The 23,357-nt window shown below is 39.6% G+C and overlaps 1 protein-coding gene across 1 annotated transcript in view; it reads left to right on the top strand.

The window, feature by feature from the left end:
• The window catches only part of LOC143020639 (uncharacterized), a 111,029-nt gene that overhangs the window by 74,105 nt on the left and 13,567 nt on the right, over positions 1–23,357 (top strand). The gene's annotated exons all lie outside the window — the stretch shown is intronic.

Genomic DNA, 23,357 nt, shown 5'->3' on the forward strand with positions numbered 1-23,357 from the left:
GTAATTTGTTCTGTGTCTTCTGTGTGGTCGTTGCATCTGGGGTAGTTTGAATCTGTGGCCAGCCCCATTCTGTGTTCATACTATCTTAATGCTGGATGGTGTCCTAAGTGCAGGCATGCCAATGTAGTTCTCACCATATGTGGGGCTTATATCTGGGGATTGTTGGAATATTGAGTTAGGTGATCTATCTTTAAGGGATTGTTTAGTGATCTGGGTGTACATATGTTTTTGTGTGGTATAGGGGAAGGTTGTGGTAGAAGTTTGTGTAGTATGCTGCTGGTGTTTTTGTGTGTGTGTATGTACTTTACCTAGTTATATTTTACCTGAAGGGGAACTATGCTCTTGGTGTCCTGTCTCTGTATCTTGCCATATCTAATTTGCTCTTAAATTTGTGTATTGTTTTTGCACACACTATTGTTTCGCCCAGTGTGTTCCATACATCCACAACTCTGTGGGGAAAGTTGTTCTTTTTCAGGTCTCTTCTATAACTGTCCTTTTTGAGCTTCCCTCCATGTCCTCTTGTTTCTCTTATCCCAATTTAGTAAGTCTTCTCTATCAAGGACTTCTATACCCCCTTTTTGAGCTTCCCTCCATGTCCTCTTGTGTTTCTCTTATCCCAATTTAGTAAGTCTTCTCTATCAAGGACTTCTATACCTCTCATAATTCTATAGATGGTCAACAAGTCACCTCTTTCTCTTCTTTGTTCCAAAGTTGGTAATTCTAGTTTTGACAATCTGTCATCATATGATATTTTTGATAATGTTGGGGCCATCTTCATAGTTCCTCTCCAGATTCTCTCAATTTTCCTTATATTCTTTTTGGCACTGAATGACCATGGTGTTGCTGCATACTCCAGTTTTGGCCTTATCAGTGTGACTAATATTTTCTTTAACATTTCTTCATCCAAGTAAGTAAAAGCCACATTTATTGATCTTAACAAATTATAGGTTTCATTGACAATTTTGTTTATCTGTTCATCAGGGGACATATCCTTTGTCATGATTACTCCCAGGTCTTTTTCAGATCCCCCTTTCTTTACTTGCTTTGCACCAATTTTATATTGTCCTGATATCCCTTTTTTACTTTTTCCAAATTCCATTATGCTACATTTCGCAATGTTAAAGTTCACTTCCTACTTCTGACTCCATTTCCAAACCCTGTTCAGGTCTCTGTAATGAGTCACAGGCCATTTCAGTACTCACTCTAACAGTTTTGTGTCATCTACAAAGAAGCTCATGTAACATTCCACACTCTCGTCCATGGCATTCACGTAAATAGCAAACATTATTGGTGCTAATACTGATCTTTGTGGAACTCACTAATCACCTCTTCCCAAGTAGAACTTTTATCTCTGAGCACTGTCCTCATTTTTCTTCCATGCAAAAAGTCCTCCATTCATATCAGTAGTTTACCTTGTATCCCTCCTATGGTTTCCAGTTTTCTTAGTTTTTTTGTGTGGGACTTTATCAAAAGCTTTTTGTAGATCTAGGAAAGCACAACCAGCCCATCTGTCACTTTCCTGTATTATATCTAGTAGTCTTGAGTAAAAATAGATCAAATATATGGTATATGAACTTCCCTGTCTAAATCTGAATTGTCTCAGATTTAGTATATTGTTCTCCTCCAGATGTTTTATCTATCTACTTTTTATAACTTTTTCACAAATTTTAGCTACTGTGCTTGTAAGGGAAACCAGTATGTAATTTGTTGGGTTTTCCTTATTTCCTCCTTTATAAATTGGTATGATATTGGCATTTTCCCAGTCTTCTGGTATTTTCCTTCCATGAGTGAGCAATTTATGTTATATTATGGTAGGATAGCCAAGTGGGTGATATAGGCTGACAAAAACACTGGCGTGTGTTGGCTCTACTTTTATTCTGTGGACTACTTATGTGTTTTCGGAGTTCGACTATGGGAAGAATGGAATGTGGCAAGATGGGGCAAGCTTGTACTTACTCTGGAGCAACCTTACTCTTGGAGATGGCATGCTGTGACTGTCTTCGTCGCTTGCAAGACCTAGAATGACCTCTCTCCCGATCGGGTCGCGTCGGATGCTAGTCGGCTTCCTGCTATGCGCGCTGTCCAATCACCCCTTAGGCCTACAGTCATGTGACCTCGTATGGGGCGGAATTAACCCGGAACAAAGGCGCGTCCCTGGGAAGCTGTGGCGTGCCCCAAGCCAAACCACGCCAAGCCAAGCCTTTGTGTTCATTATGCGCTAAAACCAAACTTGCCATAATATATTTGATCTATTAGTTCTTTACATTCTTTTAGTATCCAGTTTGCTATTCTATCTGGGCCATGCAATTTCCTGACATCAAGGTTCATTATTTGGTCCATTATTTCTTTTTGTGTTACTAGTGTTTCCCTCATGGGGGCATTCCACTTCTCCCAATGTTGTACATTTTCTCTAGTAAAAACTGACTTGAAGTGTTTGCTTATGACTTTAGCTATTTCTGTATCTTCTGTGTATTCCATATATCCTTGGTGTAGTTTCACTATTTCCTGTTTTTTTTCTAGTTTACCACATACATATCTATAAAATAGTTTTGGCTGATCCTTACATTTTTCTATTGTATTTTCATGATTTCTTTTTCTTCCCTATATATTTTTACATATTCCTTTGATTATATATATTTACCACTTTATAGGTTTTTTGTCTTTTCTCCATCTTTTCCAAGATTTATCTCTTCTATCTTTTGCTTTGCCACATCTTCTGTTAAACACCTTTTCCTGTTTTTGCTTTGGGACATATTTATCCACTTCATTTTTAGATTTTCATTAGAATCATTCATTCATTTTTTTTCCACTTGTATTTCTTCCTTGTAGAATTTTTCCCAGTTTGCTTTAAGACAAAATTTCTTAAGTTTCTCAAAGTCTGTTTTACTATACATCAATCTTTCTTTTCTGTGTTTCTCATTTTTGTCTATATTTCCTCCTTTAGTTCTAACCCGAGTAGTATATGGGCACTCTTTGCAATTGGTTTCTTGTATTCAATTTTGTCCACAGTTTCAGGTTCTGATGTAAATGATAAATCTAGTCTCAATGGGTCTTCATTATTTCTAAATCTAGTGTTTTCTTTTACCCATTATGTCATTGTATATTCTATGGTCATGTCAAGTAATACATTTTCCCATTGATCCTCTCCACATTTCACTGTCATCTCTTTCCAACAGATTTCTTTGCAGTTAGAATTTCCCATAAGTACCAGGTTACTTCCATCCTTCAGCATCTCGTATCTTCTAACATTTTGGAATAATCTCTCTCCAAGACCCTGTTTATGGGGGCACATAAATCACTGCAAACTTCTTGCTTTTCATGTCGCTATCTTCGACTCTTATTGTGATCATCTCCACCCTGTTCTCTCCATATGTAACTTTCATCACATTTAAGTTTTTCTTAAAAAAAAACAATTTAATTTTGTCTCCACAATTCCCATTATGTCTGGTTTTTCTTCTGACAGATAATCATTTACTTCATTTGATCCTGAGATTAATCTGTCTATATTAGTGGTATAAGCTAGTTTTAATTTTCTACTCCCTCCATCTTATTCCTTGAACTATTTTTTCTTGATTATATAATTTTTTCAGTCTCATGTCTAACACTCTCCAAGAGAAATGCATTTTCTTGGTCTCCATTCCATGGGGAGTATTTTGGTTTCTATATGTAGGTCTCAAGTAGGAGGGTTTTGATGCCTCCTGTATGCTCCATTCTGTAGTTTGTTAATTGTTTGTGACCATCTTGCCGATTGTTGGGAACCATGCTGGGGAGACAATGACTGGTAGGATGAAGAGATTAAGGCAGTGGTGTAGGAAAAGAAGTAAGCATATGAAGAATAGTTATACAGAAGAAATGGAAAAGTGTATGAAAGGTACAGAAGAGGATGGAAGAAAAATGCAAGGTGAGGGAGACCAAGAGGAGGGCAGATGTAATGTGGGGTAGGTTTGTGAATTTTGTATTTGAAGTTATTCCATCTGTTATTGATGAAGCTGAGATTGATCTCCACTGCAGCATCCAGAGGGATGATGTAGCCTCTGTACTTCACCATGGTGGTTTAATCCTGCTGATAGAGAATTTTGAAAGTAATAAAAAGATATGTTGGAAGGAAGTGAAAACAGGAGAGGTGAGACAGGTAGAGAGGAGAAAGTAAGGGATGCAGATACATATTAAGTAAGGTGATAAGGGGAAGATGGATAAAGTATGTAAGGGAGTTGTTGAATGTGGAGTAGGATAGTGGGAGATGCTAGGATAATACCTGTGATGTTAGAGGAGAATGATAGTGTAATAAAGTGACTACTGATTAGGACTACATAGTTGCTTGTATGTGTGGACAAGGTGTATTTACCTAGTTGTATTTTGAGGAAGTAGAGCCGTCTGGGGTATTGGCTGCATGTTATTGTGGCAGAGTAGCATGCAATTGATACTTTGGGGTCTATATGAGGCACCGCTATGGACCAGAGCCACATATCATTTTGTCTGTGATAGAGGAAAACTCAGTACATAGAGAAATGATGACACTTTTATACTATGACTGTCCCTCCGTTATGCTGTCCCCCAACCCCTTGTTACTGTCCTGTACCATTTCTCTGAATATTCATTTCCTTTTTTCCCCTACCTACCCTGTGGTGGGGGCAAAAGAATACTGCCACCAAGTATTTCCACTTGAGTCATAAAAGGCAACAAAAAAGGGACGGGGGATGGGATTAGGAGTCCTACTACCTGTAGCCCCATAAGGGGATATTCCTAAAAAAGAAAGAAAAGGCATAAGAGGGTCTGGGAGTTTTCCAACCAGTACCCTAAGGTTTGGGTCTTTTAATGTGCATGGATGTGGTACAGAGGAGAGTAAAAGGGAAGAGATAGGCAATATGTTTGTGAGAAGAAAGATGGATGTACTGGCTTTGAGTGAAACTAAAATGAAAGGAAAGGGCAACTGTGAGTTTGGGAGTGTAGCTGGGAGGTACTCAGGAGTGAAGAGGGGACAAGGGAGAGAAGGGGTGGCTATACTAGTAAGTGAAGAGATAAGTAAGTGGGTAGTGGAGTGGAAGGAGGTGTCATCAAGGTTGATGTGGATGAAGGTGAAGCTGGGAAGGGAGATGTGGGATTTTGTAAGTGCGAATGGGCCTGGTAGTGAAAAGAGCGTAGAGGAAAGGGAGGCTTTTTGGGTAGATATAAATGAGTGCATAAAGGGATTAGGGAGAAATGTCAATGTAGTTGTATTGGGAGACCTAAATGCTAGGGTAGAAAATTAACCAATTGACAGAGTGATTGGGAAGTATGGAGTTCCTGGTAAAAATCGTAGTGGAGAATTGATGGTGGAGATGTGTCTTGAAAGAGAGTTGATGATAGCAAATACTGTGTTTAAGAAGAAAGTCAAGCATAAGTACACATGGGAGAGGGTGGTGGATGGAAGGGTGGCAGATAGAGTGTTAATGGACTATATAGTGGTGACCAGGAGTATGGTAGGAAGAGTTAAGGATGTACATGTTCTAAGGGGAGGGGAGAGAGTGGGGGAATATCAGATCATTTCCTGGTGGAAGGTAAATTGAGAGTGGAGAATAGGTGGAGAAAGAGGAAAAGGGCAGAAGGTAGGGAGGTACTTAGAATGAACTGCTGAAATAAGGAAAAAAAGGAGAATGAGTTTAAGAAGAAGTTGAGAGAGGAGTGGGAGAGAGTAAAGGATAGAGTAGAACTAGGAGTGGAGAAGAAATGGGGATGGTTCAAGGAGTCATAAGGTGTGCAAAGATGGTGTGTGGAACAAGAAGGGCGGGAGGAAATAGAAGGAAAGGTAGTGAGTGGTGGGATGAGGAAGCAAAGAAAGGTGTAAAAGAGAAGAAACAGGCATTCATAGATTGGCTACAAATTAAGACGAGGGAATCGTATGAGAGGTACAAAGTAAAGAGAAAGGAAGCATAAGACAAAGGAAGCAAAGAGGAGAGCAGATGTGAAATGGGGAAAGAGTATGACAGAAAATTTTGAAAGTAATAAAAAGATGTTTTGGAAGGAAGTTAAAAGAGGAAGAGGAGGCGAATCAAGTAGAGAAGAAAAGGTAAAAGGTGCAGATGGAGAGATGATAATGGAAGAGAAGGCAGTGAGAGGAATTTGGGCAGAGTATTTTAAGGAGTTGCTAAATGTGAAGGAGGATAGGGAGGGAAAGGTAGTTGCAGTGGGATGTGGTAAGAAAATGAGAGTGATGAGTGAGGAAAATGGAGGAGAAATAGGGAAGGATGAAGTGAAAGCAGCCGTTAAGATGATGAGAGCAGGTAAGGCACCTGGGTTGGATGGATGCCATGCAGAATGTCTGAAGAAAGGAGGTACAGTTATGGTGGACTGGCTGGTGAGGTTATTTAATGTTCGTTAAAGAGAGGGTAGAGTGCCGGAGGACTACCTGTATAGTTCCGCTTTACAAAGGAAAGGGAGACAAGTGTGAGTGTAGTAGTTACAGAGGGATCAGCTTGTTGAGTGTAATTGGGAAGGCTTATGGGAAGGTCTTGGTTGAGAGGATTAGGAGAGGAACAGAGGGAGTAATTGGTGAGGAACAGTGTGGTTTTAGGACAGGTAGGGGATGTGTAGATCAGATTTTTGTGGTAAGACAGATATGTGAGAAAGCTATATGAAAAAGTATGGATGTTTTTTGGGCTTTTATGAACCTGGAAAAGGCTTATGACAGGGTAGACAGGAAGGCACTGTGGGAGGTACTGCAGATATATGGGATAGGAGGAAAGCTGTTAAGAGCAGTCAAGAGTTTTTATGGGAGTAGTAGGGATTGCGTTAGGATTAGAAATGGAGAAAGTGAATGGTTTGAGGTAAAGGTGGGACTTCATCAGGGATGTGTTATGTCGCCCTGGCTGTTGAATCTTTACATGGATGGGGTGGTGTGAGAGGTTAATGCAAGGGTAGTGGGTCAGGGGTTGGAGATGATTAAAGAAAATGGAGAAAAGTGGGAGGTGAGCCAGCTGTTGTTTGCTGACGACACTGCACTTGTAACAGGATCAGAGGAGGGATTGAGGAAGTTAGTGACAGAGTTTGAGAAGGTGTGTGAAAGAAGGAAGCTGAAGATAAATGTGGGCAAAAGTAAGGTGATGAGATGTACAAGGGGAGAGAGTGACAGTAGGCTGGAAGTGAGCATTAAGGGAGAGAAACTGGAGGAAGTAGATAGCTTTAGATACTTGGGTGCGAATGTGACAGGAAAGTTAGGAGTGGAGGTGGAGGTAGAATGTAGATTGAGAGAAGCGAGTAAATGCCTTGGTGGATTAAAATGTGTAATGAGAAATAGACATCTGGGAATGGATGCTAAAAGGAGGTTATATGAAGGAGTGATTGTGCCAACAGCAATGTACGGGGCAGAAACATAGAACATGAGAGAGGAAGAGAGAAGGAGTTTGTATGTGTTTGAGATGAAATATCTGAGAAGTATGATGGGTTACTAGGCTAGATAGAGGGAGAAATGAGGGGGTGAGGAGAAGAACAGGGGTGGAAAGGGAACTGGGAGATAGGGTTGATGAAAGAGTATTGGGATGGTTTGGACACATGGAAAGAATGAGTGAAGAAAGATTAGTAAAAGAAGTGTGGAAGGCGGAGGTGGAAGGAGTGAATATGAGGGAGTGTCCTAGGATGAGATGGATGGATGGGGTGAAAGGGGCTTTACAAAAGAGAGGAATGTCTGTGGAGGAAGGACAGGAGAGGACAGAAGATAGGGGTAAATGGAGAAGGGTTGTGTATAGATAATGCTGTGATGCATGAGGGGGAGTGGGTGGGGGATGGGGGGTGAGGAAGTATGTATGAAAAAAATTTGATACAACTCGAATGGATTTCTCCCCGTCTTCTCCTTTTCTGCATGAGGGGATGGAGAGGGGGGTCGCCAAATTTATGAAGCGGCCTTGGTATGGATGTGCTGTGTCTTGCGACACTGCTTCTGACCCAGGGCAGTGGACAGGATGCAGGGATGACCCATCATCCAGGAGGTGCCAAGATAGGAGGGAGGGAGGAGGGTGGAGGGGAGTGGAATGTATGGGAAATGAAATGGGTGGGAGTGATTTCTATACCTTTTTCTTTTTGGTTACCCCCTGTGTAAGGGGGAAAGAGCCTTTGTAACGGGACGGGTGTAACGGTATCATTACATCATCTGCATCCAACGTTACTTGTAGACACAAGATGTAACGGGGTCGTTACCTCATCTGCAGAAAGGGGTTACTTCCACACACACCTTTAAGTTTTTGTTCTTTATTTGTCACACTTTAAGCAACTTAGTTTACACACTATTACACAGTCTTATCACTAGGGCACGTCACTAGAACCGACTGTCTGCTCTCTGGTGCATCTACTTTTTCTTCAACGGAAGTGCTGAGTGGACAAGTTCTTGAGTTGCCTTTAATCGTGATCTTAACATTTATTTCTTATTATTTTGTTGTCCCACATGGGTGGGGCAACTGCATTAATTACGTATTGATGTCTACTATCATACATGTTAATTATATATCCAGGGGAGGACCGTCAGTATACGTAATATCGTATGTCAGTACTGGGTGGCTACTAGATTGATCGCGTGTGTTCGTCTGTGTGTGTGTGTCGTTTGGTGGTCGACAGTGCTGTTCACATGAGCTCGTAATGTTGAGTCGGCGTTTGTTTGAGAGGAGTGCCTAGGTCAGCGTTTGATGCTTGTGGTGGACAGTGAGTGAGGAAGTGGGTTATATGACTGGGGTTATATTACTCGTCATGTATATGAGGCATATACATATCGCTCTCCCCCTGGGGTTAGGTGGCTCCTGGCACCTAGGTTACATGGTTTACAAAAGTATTCATACGGGTAATACATCGAGAAAAGGTTCAGAGACACAAAATCCTGGGTGATTATATGTGGAGATGGGGGGGTTGTTGCTGAAGTGAATCTGAGGTCCCAAGGGGGATCATGAACTGTAAATAAGGGTAGCGATGTTGTGTCTCAGAAGAGTAACGTTGTGTCTCACCAGATTACATGTTATATTAAATATCATATGAAAGGTTTCACTATATATTTGATAACACTGTTGAAATCACTTTCTAAATGTTATGGCGTTCATGTGTTTAACACTATCTCTGTAGGGAGTGTCATTTTCTAAACACTGTTCTATGGTCAGTTCGGTGTGTCACATCGCACTTGTTTTATTTCATAGTATGTATATAGTTTCTCGTAAGAATTATTATGTTATTTAAGATATTGGGTGAGACACAAGAATAAACTTAATCTAGGTTTACAGTAAATCGGGAATGGGGGTTGAAAGGTTTTGGAAGTTTTTACTTCGTGCAACAGAATTTGGTCAATATTACCAGTATAAAGAGAATGATTAAGAAAGGGCTGTGGAGGTATATGGCAGTACCTTGTAGTGTAGGTCAAGTGAGTCCATGTCAAGAGTAGTCGATGTTTAAGGTGGGTAATTAATGATGTATTTCATTTTGGAGGATGAGGTTATGTCTTAGTGAATGAGGATATGTTTATCTGACTCTCGCTAAGGTTATGGTGGTCGGAAGGAAGTAGAGAAGTTTCATTAGATATGCGGAAAGGAGTTCTTATTGGAAATGGGCCATTTTAACCTCCACTGATAGATACTTAATGTCCTGCATCTTCAGGGGCGAGAGCTAGAGTGTATGTTTAGTTGCGTCGACGCAGAGTCATGGGATGAGACTTGCGTTTGGGTGAGTTATGTGTGGTCGTGGTAGGTGGGTTGTTGATGGGAAGTGGGATTGGGTCGAGGTTGAGTTTGACCTTTCTCAGCTTCTCTCCATGTATGGTCACGGTTGTGTGATCGGAAGGATCTGTTAGTAGAAAAACATTGTTAGGGAGTGAGCTTGTGACTGTGAAGGGACCTAAGGACTTGGGTCTGAGTTTGTTAGTCCTGGTTGAGTCTTTGACCATGACAGTGTCACCAAGCGTTATGTCAAGTGGAATTGAGCGTTTGTGTTGTTTTGTCTTTGTCTTTTCCTGGGCTTCTTTCAAGTTTGTTCTAACTTGTTTGTAAATGGTTTGCATACCTCTTTTGATGCAGTGTGTGAGGTTATCTAGGTTGTATAAGGGTGGGGGTGGTTGGTTGAATATTTGGTAAGGTAGGCGCATTGGTTGGCCGAAAATTATCTCATGTGGGGACATCTTTGTTGCAGAATTGACTGTGCTATTGATACTGGCTTGTACCTGTGGTAGCCAATCTTCCCAACTGTCCATGAGGTCGTTGACCAAGGGTCTGAGAATCTCTAGGACCTTGCGATTTGTTCGCTCAGTCAGACCATTTCCCTGTGGGTGGTATGCAGTGGCAAATGTTTGGTCAATGTTGTACAGGTGTGCTATTTTGCGCATCACCTGATTTTTAAATTCTGAGCCATTGTCAGATAACATTGTGTGTGGTATGTTGTATCTACAAAAGATATTGTTAACTAGGGCTTTGGCTACAGTCTCTGCTGTTTTGTCTTGGAATGGTATTAAGATTGTGTATTTAGAGAAATATTCTACTGCTGTGAGTACATAGTTGGAACTTTGATGGCTCGTTGGCATTTTCAGTAGGTCAATGCCAAGTGTTTCCCATGGCTCAGCAGGGAGTGGGATGTCTTTAATGTTGATTTCTTTCGGGTCAGGGCCTCTGAATTGGTTACAAGTTATACAAGAATCTATGTGTGTGGTTATATCTCTTTTCATGTTAGGCCAGTAATATGTGTGCCTAGCAGTGTTTAGTGTCTTATCTCTGCCCGAGTGGCCTCCCATTGCACTGTCGTGCAATATGTGTAGGACCTTGGGGACTAGGGCTCTGGGGATAACAGTAACCTCTCTTGTGTTAATGGTTCTCCTTATGACTCCGTCGACCAGTTTGAGTTCCTCAATAGGGACAGGTGGTCGGGAGTGTAAGGGGGTTTGTGAAAGGAGATGTTGTTTTATTGGGGACCATATAGGGTCTCTTTCAGTTTCCTCTGTGAGTTCTTGCATAGGTATGCATGTGGTTTGGGTTATGGGGGTGATGTAGGTTTGTCTGCTCAGGCTATCTGCCACTACGTTAGCTTTCCCAGCTAAGTATACGATCTTGGGATCGTAATCAAGGAGAGTTGCTTTCCATCTAGCAACTCTCCCATGTAAGTCTTTGGAGTTAAAAAGATAGACTAGGGGTTGGTGGTCTGTTAGTATGGTAATCTTGTAGCCTAAAATGAGGTATTTGAAATGTTTAAGTGCCCAAACTATAGCTAACCCTTCTTTGTGAGTAGTAGAATAGTTACTCTCTGCCTTATTAAGGACTCTACTTGCGTAGGCTATGGGGTGCTCTTTGCCATTGTCATCTTTCTGTTGTAGGACTGCACCTATTCCTTTAGAGGAGGCATCTGTGTAAAGAAAGAATTCTTTCTTCATGTCAGGGAAGGCTAGTACAGGGGCTGTGGTCAGAGAGTGTTTCAGTGTGTCGAAACTTTGTTGTTCTGTTTCTGACCATTGAAATGGTTCGCCTTTCCTTGTGAATTTGGTCAGAGGGGAAGCTATGTGTGCAAAATTGTAAATAAAGTGTCTGTAGTATGAGGCTAGCCCTATGAAACTTCGTGTTTCATTTGTGTTTCTGGGGATTGGGAAGCTGTTTATGGCATCTATTTTGTCTGTGTTTGTATGGATCCCCTTTGCATTCACTTTATGGCCTAGGAAGGTGAGTTCCTTCATGAGGAATCTACATTTCTTTAATTGAATCTTTAACCCCGTATGTTTGAGACGTTTGATGACAATCTCTAAAGTGTTAAGGTGGTCTCTTTCTGTGGGACTATATATAATGAGGTCGTCTAAATAGACGAATAATGAGACTCCTATCATGTCACTGAATATGCGGGTCATCAACCGTTGTTGGGTTGAGGGGGCGTTTTTAAGGCCAAAGGGCATACATTCAAAATGAAAGTGTCCTTTGTCAGTGGAGAATGCAGTTATGGGTTTAGATTCCTCAGATAATTCCACTTGCCAGAAGGCTGACTTAAGGTCGATAGTGGAAAAAACTGTGTTATTGTTCCCTATTGATTGGAGGACGTCCTGCATGGCAGGTAGTGGGTGGGGGTCAGATTGAGTGAGGTGGTTGACTTTCCTAAAGTCCACCACAGGGCATAAGGTTCCGTCTTTCTTAGGGACCAAAAAGAGGGGACTGTTCCATGGGGAGTCTGAATGGGAAATTACGCCTTGGTGTATCATCTCTTGTACATTGCTATTGACTTGGAATTTCCTACTGTGAGGAATGCGGTAAGCGGGGGTGTAGGAAGGGGGAGTGTTAGGGGGAATTTGGATGTGATGTTTGATTATATCACATTTGCCTAGTGGTTCACCTTCTAAGGCGACAGCTGATCTATTCCTCTGTAGGAGAGCTAATAGCTCGTTATGAATTTCTCCGTCAGCTGATGTTATGATTTGGTCTGGATTGATAGGGGTGAGGGGTTGTGTTGGTCTTACTGGGTTGATGTGTTGAGGGAGTGGTTCCTGGATAGGGGAATTATGGAGGTGGACTGCGCAAATGTTAGTATTCTTCTTGATTTTACGGTGTTGGTCTGAAAGGTTAGTTAACATGGCTAAGGCCGTTCTATTTTCCTGGATTATGTCCCAAGAGTGTTCAATTGAGATATTGTTAAGTCTAGACGTTTCTGAGTCAATTATGGCGTCCTGTTGTCTGATTGCTCCGGGTATGAATAGTGGGACAGTCATGGAATGTCTAGGGGGAATGATGACTGTGTTAGACATCAATGCCTTTGAGGTGACATAAGGGGGTGGTCGGAAGGAATAGTTGTTAGTTGGAATTGGAGTATTTGAGGAAGGGAGACATGAGAGAGGTTGTGTGTCTGAGTCGGGTGTCTCAGTGACAGTTGGCTCATCATTCACATCTGAGAAGGAGATGTTATTTTTGTCTAGGTCTATAATAGTTTTCCATGTCCTCAATGATTTTAATCCTATTATACCTTGTTGATCGAGACTCCATTCGTCAGCTATGTGGAAAGGTGTGAAACCTACTATTAAGTTGTTGACTTCTATGTTTAAGTCTATGGTGTCATGTAGAGAAATGGTGCTCCCTTCTATTAGGAGTCCTTCCATATTGGAAAATTGAATTTGGGGTGGGTCATTTAATGCTTCATAGAGAGCTCTTGGGATGATGTTCAGGTTTGTTCCTGTATCAACCATCATGTCAACTGTGAGTTGATCTAAAGTCACTTTTAGGGTGACGTAGTTGTGTTGTGTATGAGATATTCCTATGGTGGTTTGGTGCGTGAGGCTGGTACACGTTCCCCCAATCGGTGTTGAGTTGTGCGTGTTGTGTGGGAGGGAGCTGTTTGTCGAGGGGTGGTGAATGGTTGGTTAGTTCTCTGATGAGGTTGTGGTTGTGATTTCTGTAGGTAACACTCCTCGTTGGAGTGAGTTGTTGTTTTGTGTAGGCTGCAGTATTTGTTTGGATGTGTTGGTGTAGGTAGGAGTGGAGGTTTAAAGGGGGGTGGAACTTGTTTGTTTTGATTCTGAACTTGACACTGAGCATCGGTGTGGGAAATGGTTCCATGAACTGAGCAAGGGATAGGGTGGCGTGGTGCCTGTGTTTGTATTTGTTGTTTTTGTATGCAGTCTCTAGTGTTGTGACTGGGTGATGAATGGTAGGAGCACCACTTAGAAGGTTGTCCTTGATTGGTGGGAGGGGGCTGCTGTGAGTGAAGGCTATTTAGTCTGGGGAGATAGTGGGGGGTGTCTAAAGATACATTGCAAGCATTGATGATGTCTAAGATATAGGTATAAGCTAGAGGGTTTCTAGTGTTTAGTTCCCTTTTGGAGGCTTCCTTTAAACACTTTGGAGGGAGTTGGGAGAGATAGAAACCTATCTCAAAGAATGTTAGTAAGTTTTTTGTGGTCATGACCTTTTGACCAAATTGGTCAGTGTGGATCCAAGGAGAGTTATTCTCCAGGTCCTCTCTGACTTCTTTAATTCTGTTTGCTACGAAATCCATAATGTTCGTAACGGAATGTGGTTGGACTCTAGTGTTATTGAGGAAAGTGAGAAGGAAGGAGATGTTGTTAGCTTGTTTGTTGTGAAAGACATTAAGAAGGTGGTGTTTATATTCCTGATATGTGATTCCACATGCAACTAAACTGTCTAGCATCCTTGCCTTTGAACGGCAAATGTCAGATGGGTCTATTTTCTGACGGCACAAATTTATTTTATCTGTGTCAGAGTAGTGTTTGTTTTTTGAGAAAAACAGGTCACATGCTGTCAAGAAGTCACTTATGGATAATCCACTGTTTTGGGAAAAGGTTGGGATTTCTGTGAGGGGGGTTATGGTTTGATAGTTGTTAATTATTGTTGGTTGAGGTTGTGGGTAAGGATAATATTGTGGGTTTGGAGGAAGGTTAGGTGGTGGTTGGTGGTATGGTGTGGAGGTGGCTTGACCAGATGGGGTATGGGGGGAAGGAAAGGGGAAGTTTTGGTACTGTGGCTGAATGGGAGGGGGGTTATTGTGTGTTGGGATATGGGGGTTGGACTGATTATGGTTTATAGGAGGTGTAGTTTGCATATTTGGCTGGATGGGAGGGGGGTTATTGTGTGTTGGGATATGGGGGTTGGACTGATTATGGTTTATAGGAGGTGTAGTTTGCATATTTGGCTGGATGGGAGGAATGGGTGGTTGTAGTTGTGAGGGGTGAAAGGGGTCTATTTGAGGGGGTTGGTTAAAAAAAGGCTAAGATATCATTCTCATAAAGAGGGATTGTAGGGGTACCTGCCGTGAGAGCAGATTTGTCAGAGAGATGTGAGTGTTCATATTCTAACTGTTGGATGGCTATGTCAATCCGTGGATTTATTTGATGAGGGTCTGGATTGTCTTTGTCTATTTTTGAGTTGCTTCATGGGTTTTCCTCTTGAGATTTAGAGAGGATGGTTTCTAGCGCTTTTTTGAATTTGCTTCTCGTCCCTGTTGCCATGTTAGTGGTAACTAGCGAGGCATGTATTACTTAATAGTTAGGTGAGATGGGTGGTCTAGTTTAAAATAGTTAAGATTGAAATAATTGGTATACAGTAGCTAAGGGGTAATATGTTATGCTTAGATAGGGGAGAGGGGGGGTATAGGGTGTCAACGGTTATACAGTATAATGGGATTACATATGTAAAATCATAAAAATATGTATATACATATAATAATATTAAAATGTGGAAATAATATGATATAGTAAGGAGTTAATTATAATGGAATTAATTATGGTTGTCATAAAAAAAAAATGATTTACAGTAAAATAGGTTACATTGATAAAAATGTATAAGTTCTATGTAAATATAAATGGGTAATGCGTAGTGAAAGCAATTAAAGGTTATTGTATATATAAATATATATATATAGTTTAGACAAGAATTACTTAACTGTAAGAATGCATATGAATGTGATATTATGTAATAGTCAAATCTAGTAAAAGTTATTGCATATATAAATATATGTTGTTTTAAAAATTAGGCAAATTATAATTAGTGTTGAAACATATAATTATGAGAGCTACTGGTTATATTATGAGAAAGGTATGATAACCAAAAGAAAAAGGTGTACATAAAGTTTCTATATGGATAGAAAACAAATATTTATAATTTTTAATAAATGTGGAATTAATATATATTTTATATATATATAGATGGTTTAGAGTAAGGTTTACGTGCGTTGGGCACGTGGGTATCTGTAGGTATAATGGTTACCTTGATACCTTGAGCTGAATCGAGTGGTATGTCAATGTCCGGCGGGGGGTGGTGTTGCTGATGTTTCGCTTGTAGTAGTCGAAGGCAACGTTCGGTGAAAGCGGTTGGGTGGTTGATGTGGAAGGTGGGTATGCTGTCTTGGGGGATGAGGTGGCTGTTACGCGGGTTTGTGTGCAGCCGGTGTGAATCCTCTGGGGCGGATGAATTATGCTCGCATGTTATGGAAAGGGAGACAAGGCAAGTATCAGGGATGGTTTGAATGGGTAATGTATGGTTATTATTACGGAATATATTGGTATTAAGTGGAAGGATTTTATGTTACCTTTATAATGTTGATTTTAGTAGTGTGAAATCGGTTGTGACGATTGCCCGTGATTGTGTAGTGTGAACTAAGTTCTTGTTCGTGGAGAGCGGTTTTTTTCTTTATAGCACACCGTAGTCTCTTCGGAGAAGATGGGTTGCGGGAGTTGCTGCCACCAGTGATGTAACGGGACGGGTGTAACGGTATCGTTACATCATCTCCATCCAACGTTACTTGTAGACAAGATGTAACGGGGTCGTTACATCATCTGCAGAAAGGGGTTACTTCCACACACACCTTTAAGTTTTTGTTCTTTATTTGTCACACTTTAAGCAACTTAGTTTACACACTATTACACAGTCTTATCACTAGGGCACGTCACTAGAACCGACTGTCTGCTCTCTGGTGCATCTACTTTTTCTTCAACGGAAGTGCTGAGTGGACAAGTTCTTGAGTTGCCTTTAATCGTGATCTTAACATTTATTTCTTATTATTTTGTTGTCCCACATGGGTGGGGCAACTGCATTAATTACGTATTGATGTCTACTATCATACATGTTAATTATATATCCAGGGGAGGACCGTCAGTATACGTAATATCGTATGTCAGTACTGGGTGGCTACTAGATTGATCGCGTGTGTTCGTCTGTGTGTGTGTGTCGTTTGGTGGTCGACAGTGCTGTTCACATGAGCTCGTAATGTTGAGTCGGCGTTTGAGAGGAGTGCCTAGGTCAGCGTTTGATGCTCGTGGTGGACAGTGAGTGAGGAAGTGGGTTATATGACTGGGGTTATATTACTCATGTATATGAAGCGTATACAGCCTTTGGTATATGTATGTATGTAGAGCTATGCTTGTAGTGAGCTGTTATTGTATCTTTCTGCATCCAGTTTTCTTAGTCATGTATAGTTTTGGCACTCTCTGTTTCCCCTTTCAGTTTGTTCCAGATATCTATCACTCCGTGTGGAAAGCTATTCTTTTTCAGATCTTTTCTGTAACTGTCTTTCTTAAGTTTCTTTCTGTGTCCTCTTGTAGCTCTTCTGTCCCATTTTAGTAGGTCATCCCTATCAAGAATTTCCATCCCTTTCATAATTCTGTAAATGGTTATCAAATCACCTCTTTCTCTTCTTTGTTCCAGGGTTGTTATATTTAGTTTATCCAATCTTTGTTCGTATGTCAAATTGCAAATTGTTGGTGCCATCTTTGTCATTCATCCTTGAATTCTTTCTAATTTCTTTATGTTTTTTTTTTTTTTTTTTTTTCGTACTAGGTATCCATAGTGCCACTGTGTATTCCAGTTTTGGTCTTACCAGTGTAACTAGTATTTTCTTTATAATTTCTTCAGCCATGTAGTCAAAGGCCACTTTCATTGATCTTAATAAGTTAAAAGTTTCTCTGACTAATTTGTTGACATGTTTGTCTGGTGTCATATCATTTGAGATAGTTACTCCTAGGTCCCTTTCTGAGTTGACTTTTTTAACTTCCTTTGTACCAATTTTATATTGACCCGATATTCTATTTTTGCTTTTTCCAAATTCCATTATGCTATATTTCTGTGTGTTGTAGGTTGCAGGACAGGGTGGGGCTAATGGTCAGGAAAGATTAGGATCAGGGTAAGAAGGAGGTAGAATGGTTGGGGAGGAAGGCAGGGGAAAGGGGATGGCAAGGGTGGGGGTGTATACCTAGTTGTATTTTGCGGGAGGAGAGCTATACTTGTAGTGACCCACTGTTGTATCTTTCTGCATCCAGTTTTTTCTTAAAGTCGTGTATAGTTTTAGCACTCACTGTTTCCTCTTTCAGTTTGTTCCAGATATCTATTACTCTGTGTGGAAAGCTATTCTTTTTCAGGTCTCTTCTATAACTGTCTTTCTTAAGTTTCTTCTCATGTCCTCTTGTATTTCTTCAGTCTCATTTTAGTAGGTCATTCCTATCAAGAATTTCCATCCCTTTCATAATTCTGTAAATGGTTATCAAATCACCTCTTTCTCTTCTTTGTTCTAGGGTTGGTAAATTTAGTTTGTCCAATCTTTGTTCATATGTCAAATTGCAAATTGTTGGTGCCATCTTTGTCGTTGCTCTTTGAATTCTTTCTAGTTTATGTTTTTTTTAGTACTAGGTGTCCATAGAAACACTGTGTATTCCAGTTTTGGTCTTATCAGTGTAACTAGTATTTTCTTTACCATTTCTTCATCCATGTAGTCAAAGGCTAATTTCACTTATCTTAATAAGTTAAAAGTTTCTCCGACTAATTTGTTGACATGTTTGTCTGGTGTCATATCATTTGAGATAGTTACTCCTAGGTCCCCTTCCGAGTTAACCTTTTTAACTTCCTTTGTACCAATTTTATATTGACCCAAGATTCTATTTTTGCTTTTTCCAAATTCCATTATACTACATTTCTTAATGTTGAAGTTCACTTCACTCTTCTGACTCCATTTCCAGACTTTGTCCAGGTCTTCTTGAAAAGATTTGCAATCTTCCTCTGTACTTACTCTCTTTAATAGTTTCATATGACATGCAAAGAAGTTCATATAAAATTCCACGCCTTCATCCATATCATTTATATCAATAGCAAACATTATCGGAGACAATACAGAGCCTTGGGAGACTCCGCTTATCATATCTTCCCAATTTGAGTTCTTGTCTAAGTACCACACTCATTTTTCTTCACTCAAGAATTTTTTTATCCATTCCAATAATGTTCCTTGTATTTCACCTATTGTTTCAATTTTTCTTCGAAGCTTTTTGTGTGATACTTTGTCAAAATTCTTTTGTAAGTCCAAAAAAACACAATCTGCCTATCTGTCCCTTTCTTGTATTATTTCTATTAATCTTGAGTAAAAGCATATTAAGTTTGTAGTACATGATCTTCCACTTCTAAATCCAAATTGTTTAGGGTTTAGTATATTGTTCTCTTCCAAGTGTTTAATCCATTTATTTTTAATAACTTTTTTGCATATTTTTGCAATTGTGCTTGTAAGGGATACCAGTCTATAATTTGTTGGATTTTGTCTCCTTTATGTGTTGGTACAATATTTGCATTTTTCAAACCTTGTGGTACTTTTCCTTCTTTGAGTGAGAAGTCAATTACTTGTGTATTTTGTCTGTAAATTCATCCATACATTCTTTCAATATCCAGGTCACTATTCCATCGGGCCCATATGACTTTCTGATGACAAGATTCTCTTTTGTCCCTTCTTTCTGTGTCACCATTATTTCTTTCATTTTAGGGGATCCTTCTCGCTGTCCTTCATCCCAAATTTGTGAGCTTTCAATTGTAAATACAGACCTAAAATGTTTGGTCATTACTTCGGCCATTTCTACATCTTCTATATATTCTTTGTTTCCTTCACGCAGTTTCACTATTTCATGTTTGTCTTTTAATTTGTCATTTACATATCTGTAAAATGATTTAGATTGGTCTTTGCATTTGTCTAATTATATATTTTTTATAGTTTCTTTTTGTCTCTATGTATATCTACATATTCATTTCTCAGTTTGATGTATGTTTGCCATTTGGTAATTTTTTGTCTTTTTTCCATCTTTTCCAGGCTTTGTCTCTTCCATCTTTAGCATCACTACACTCTTTGTTATACCAACACTTTATGTAAACCATTTTTTGTTTCTTCCTAGGTACATGTTTATCTGTTCCCTCCTTTTATTTTTCCTTAAATAAGTTCCATTTCTTTTCCATCTTTGTTTCATTATTTGAACATTTTCCCAGTAAGCTTTCTGAATTTTTTTTCTTCTAAGTTTTACAAAGTCAATTTTGTTGTACAGTAATCTTACTTCTCTGTGTTTCTCATTTCTTCTCACTTCATTTTGTTCTTTAAGTTTGAACTATTATTTTGTGGTCACTGTTCCCCATTGGTGTCTTATAATTCATTTTGTCCACAATTTCAGGCTCAGAAGTGAATGTAAAGTCTAGTCTCAATGGTTCTTCATTAAGTCTATGTCTTGTGTTTTCCTTGACCCATTGGGTCAATGTATAATCAGTGGTCAGATCCAGTAGAATGTTGCCCCAGAGTTCCTCTTCACCTTTTATTGTCCGTTCTTCCTTTGTGTTAAAGTCACCCATAATTACTATGTTTCCTCCATCTATCAGTATCTCAGATAATTAATTTTTTGTGTCTTCCAGTAATTTTGAATGATTGCTGTCAGACCAAGCCTATAAAGTTTCTGCTATTTTCAACTTTGATTGTGATCATTTCCACGTTTTCTTTACCTTCTGTTGTCTTTATCACATTTAACACGTTAACCGCGTACTGGGCCACCCGTGTACCGAGCAGATGTTTCACTTGTTGCGTATTGGTACATCTGTGGCCCGAATATTACCTTCTAAAAAGTATCACAAACATGAGTATGTAAACAATTTGCGTATATTTTTTTTATTTATTATGACTGCAGATACATTGCTATGGTACTGGAAAACAAAATGAAAATAATAAGACAGTAAGTTTATTTGTTGAAAAGAAAAAAATTTAATCTGAAATACAAGTAATGTTTTTAGCAAAATATTGATCATTTATTTAAAACACTAGTCATGTTTTTCATTGAAACATGAAATGCAAAGGTGTGGTTGACCCTCACACTCATTGCAATAGGTGGTTACTCTCCTAGCCTTGTTTGTGGCCACCTTGTATCCCTCACAAAGTGAGATTTTTTCATAGCATCCTCTGCATCGCTTCCTTGTGTTTTTCTTTGGACCATGTGCTTCCTGTAAGGTATGGTCTTTTCTTGCACCCGATATATCAGAGGTCCTCTTCCCTGGTTTTCTTATTTCCCCAGGAATGTTTTTAGTAAGAGAGAGGATTACAGATTCAGTAAAGGTTCTCAGACATACTTGTTTTGCTGAGCAGTATTTATTGTAAAGAATTTGAGCATTTGTCACTGATATCCCAGCAATCATTTCCATCGCCAGCTTCTTGTACCACTTCTTTGATTTTCGGAGTGGTGAGTAGTAGGAATTGAGTTGATCAGCAACATCAACACCTTTTTTAGCCTTATTGTACTCAATGACACTTTCAGGTTTTACAATCTCTTCTCCTTTTCTGTTTTTATTTCCACTTGGAACTAAGTCACCACCTTGCTCAGGTACTGTTGATAGTGTCAAGACATCTCTCTTATCTTTCCACTTGTATAACTTCACACCTTGTCTGTTTTCTGCTGCTTTCATTTCTCCCACCCTCAACTTTGCTTTTACTACTTCTTGGCACAAATATTTCTTATTTGTTCTTACAGTTCCACAAATGTAGGTCTTCTTGGCCAACAAGTACTCTGCCAGGGTTATTGAGGTGTTGTAGTTGTCAGTGTATATAGTGCATCCTATACCTAACAATTCATTACATAATTTCACCACATGTGATTCAGTTGAATTTAGGTCAGCAATCTTGTCACTCATCCCTACATGAACCTCTAAATTCCATGTATATCCCTCAGGTGTGCAAACTTTGTACACTTTCATTCCATATTTGTGAGCTTTTCCTGGAATGTACTGTTTTATGCCTAATCTCCCTCTAAATGGCACCATGCTCTCGTCAACAACAAGTTTGGAGCCAGGTTTGTACACAGCTTTAAAATTGTTAACAAGTAGCTCAATCAGTGATATGACCTTATACAACTTATCATGAGAATTTACATGACATCTGTTGTCTACAAAATGCAAAAATTTGTAGAGAAGCTCAAATCTTTCCCTTGACATTAGCTTTGGTACAAAGGGATCATCATATAACACACTTTTACACCAGTAGAGTTGAATTTCAGGCTTTACAGTTAATCCCATGTACATCACAATACCAAAAAAAATCTTTATCTCTTGTCTGTTGGTAGGTTTCCATAACATCAGTCGTGACCTTCGTGTTACTGTTGCAGCATCAATTACTTGTTGTGCATACCTATTGGTTTCTTGAACAATTATATCAATGATATCATCAGATACAAAGAGACCATATACATCAATAGGCAGTACCTCAGTTTCGTCACCTGTGTTACTGATAGTGACTCTCATTTCTTCCTTGCCAGTAAAGGTATGCATGCGTTGTTTTGAGGACACAGACAACCATTCACATTGTGTTGTTACTGTTGTTGTTTCCATTTCTCCCAGAGTTTGGTGGCTGAACAGGTTCATCTTGATCTGCACCTGTTTCAGATTCACTTTCGTCAGAGAAATTATCATCTGAATCATCTGAATTACTGACAACAAAGTCAGAATCATCAGATGAAGTATGTGATTGTTCTCCATAAAAGTAAGACGTCTCCATGTCTGTTTAGAGTGAAAAAGACAATATTATCAGTTTTCCTATGCAAAATTGATCAAAATTTAAGTTATTGTATCAATACTAACCCAAATATACATCATAAAACAACATCAAATAGGAGAAAATGGATATATATATAAATCATATGCTATAACCCATGCCTGGTACATTGGTGTACCAGTACGTGTTAGAAGGGGAAAAAATTGCTGGTCCGCGATTCGGTATATATTTGTACCATGGGTTTTTATGCTCTACACTACAGGCCACGCTCTCAGAGTGATACATACCTCCTCACTCTGCAAAAGTCCAACGGACACTGGCGTGGCCGGGTTATAAATGTGACGCGGTGTGGGCAAGTGTACTGAGTTGCCAGACGCGGCTAACGTGTTAAGCCCTTTCTAGTCAATAACATGACTCCTCCCCCAGTTTATCCATTGTATTTTTTGACCAATGGTTGTATAATCCTTGTCCCACCATACTTGATTGGATAGGACCTTTCAATTTTGTCTCCATATTTCCCATTATGTCTAGTTTCTCTATTAACAGATAGTCATTTAATTAATTTATTCTAGAAATCATACTGCCCATGTTTGTGTATGCCACTTTTAATTTGTTCTTTTCTTCTCTTTTGGTTTATGTTTCCATTTTTCTGATGTACTATTTTCTTAGTCTCAGATCCAGTACTCTCCAAAAAATCTAATTTTTTTCAGTCTCTGATTTTCTCTTGTTTTTTTCCTTAGCTTCATTTCTTTGTGCCCTATCTTTCTCTATTTCTTCATTGTTCATTTTCTTTTTTATCCACACATTTCTGTAATTTTCACTTTTTGCTAGTTTTGCTGGGTAAGGATGCAGGTTGGGAGTGGGATGGAGGGAGTGAGGTTATGGGTGGACATGTAGAACAGATCCAGGTGTTTATTGTTTTATGTCAGCAAGTGTTATACAAGTGAGGTAAGCCCAGTTTTTGCATGAATTGCATTGAAGTAAGCCCTTTGTTGGCTTCAGGTGGGTTTGGATCATGTTGAACATGTATATTTTGTGATGGGCCCTGGGTTGCTCTTTACATCTTTGGCTAATAGTAGTAAAAGAGGGGGGATTACTGGAGAATCACCCCTCAGTGCAGA

The sequence above is a fragment of the Oratosquilla oratoria genome, chromosome 40 (assembly GCF_046742065.1).
Source record: "Oratosquilla oratoria isolate Oo_2021 chromosome 40, ASM4674206v1, whole genome shotgun sequence".
In the NCBI taxonomy this organism is placed as follows: domain Eukaryota; kingdom Metazoa; phylum Arthropoda; class Malacostraca; order Stomatopoda; family Squillidae; genus Oratosquilla; species Oratosquilla oratoria.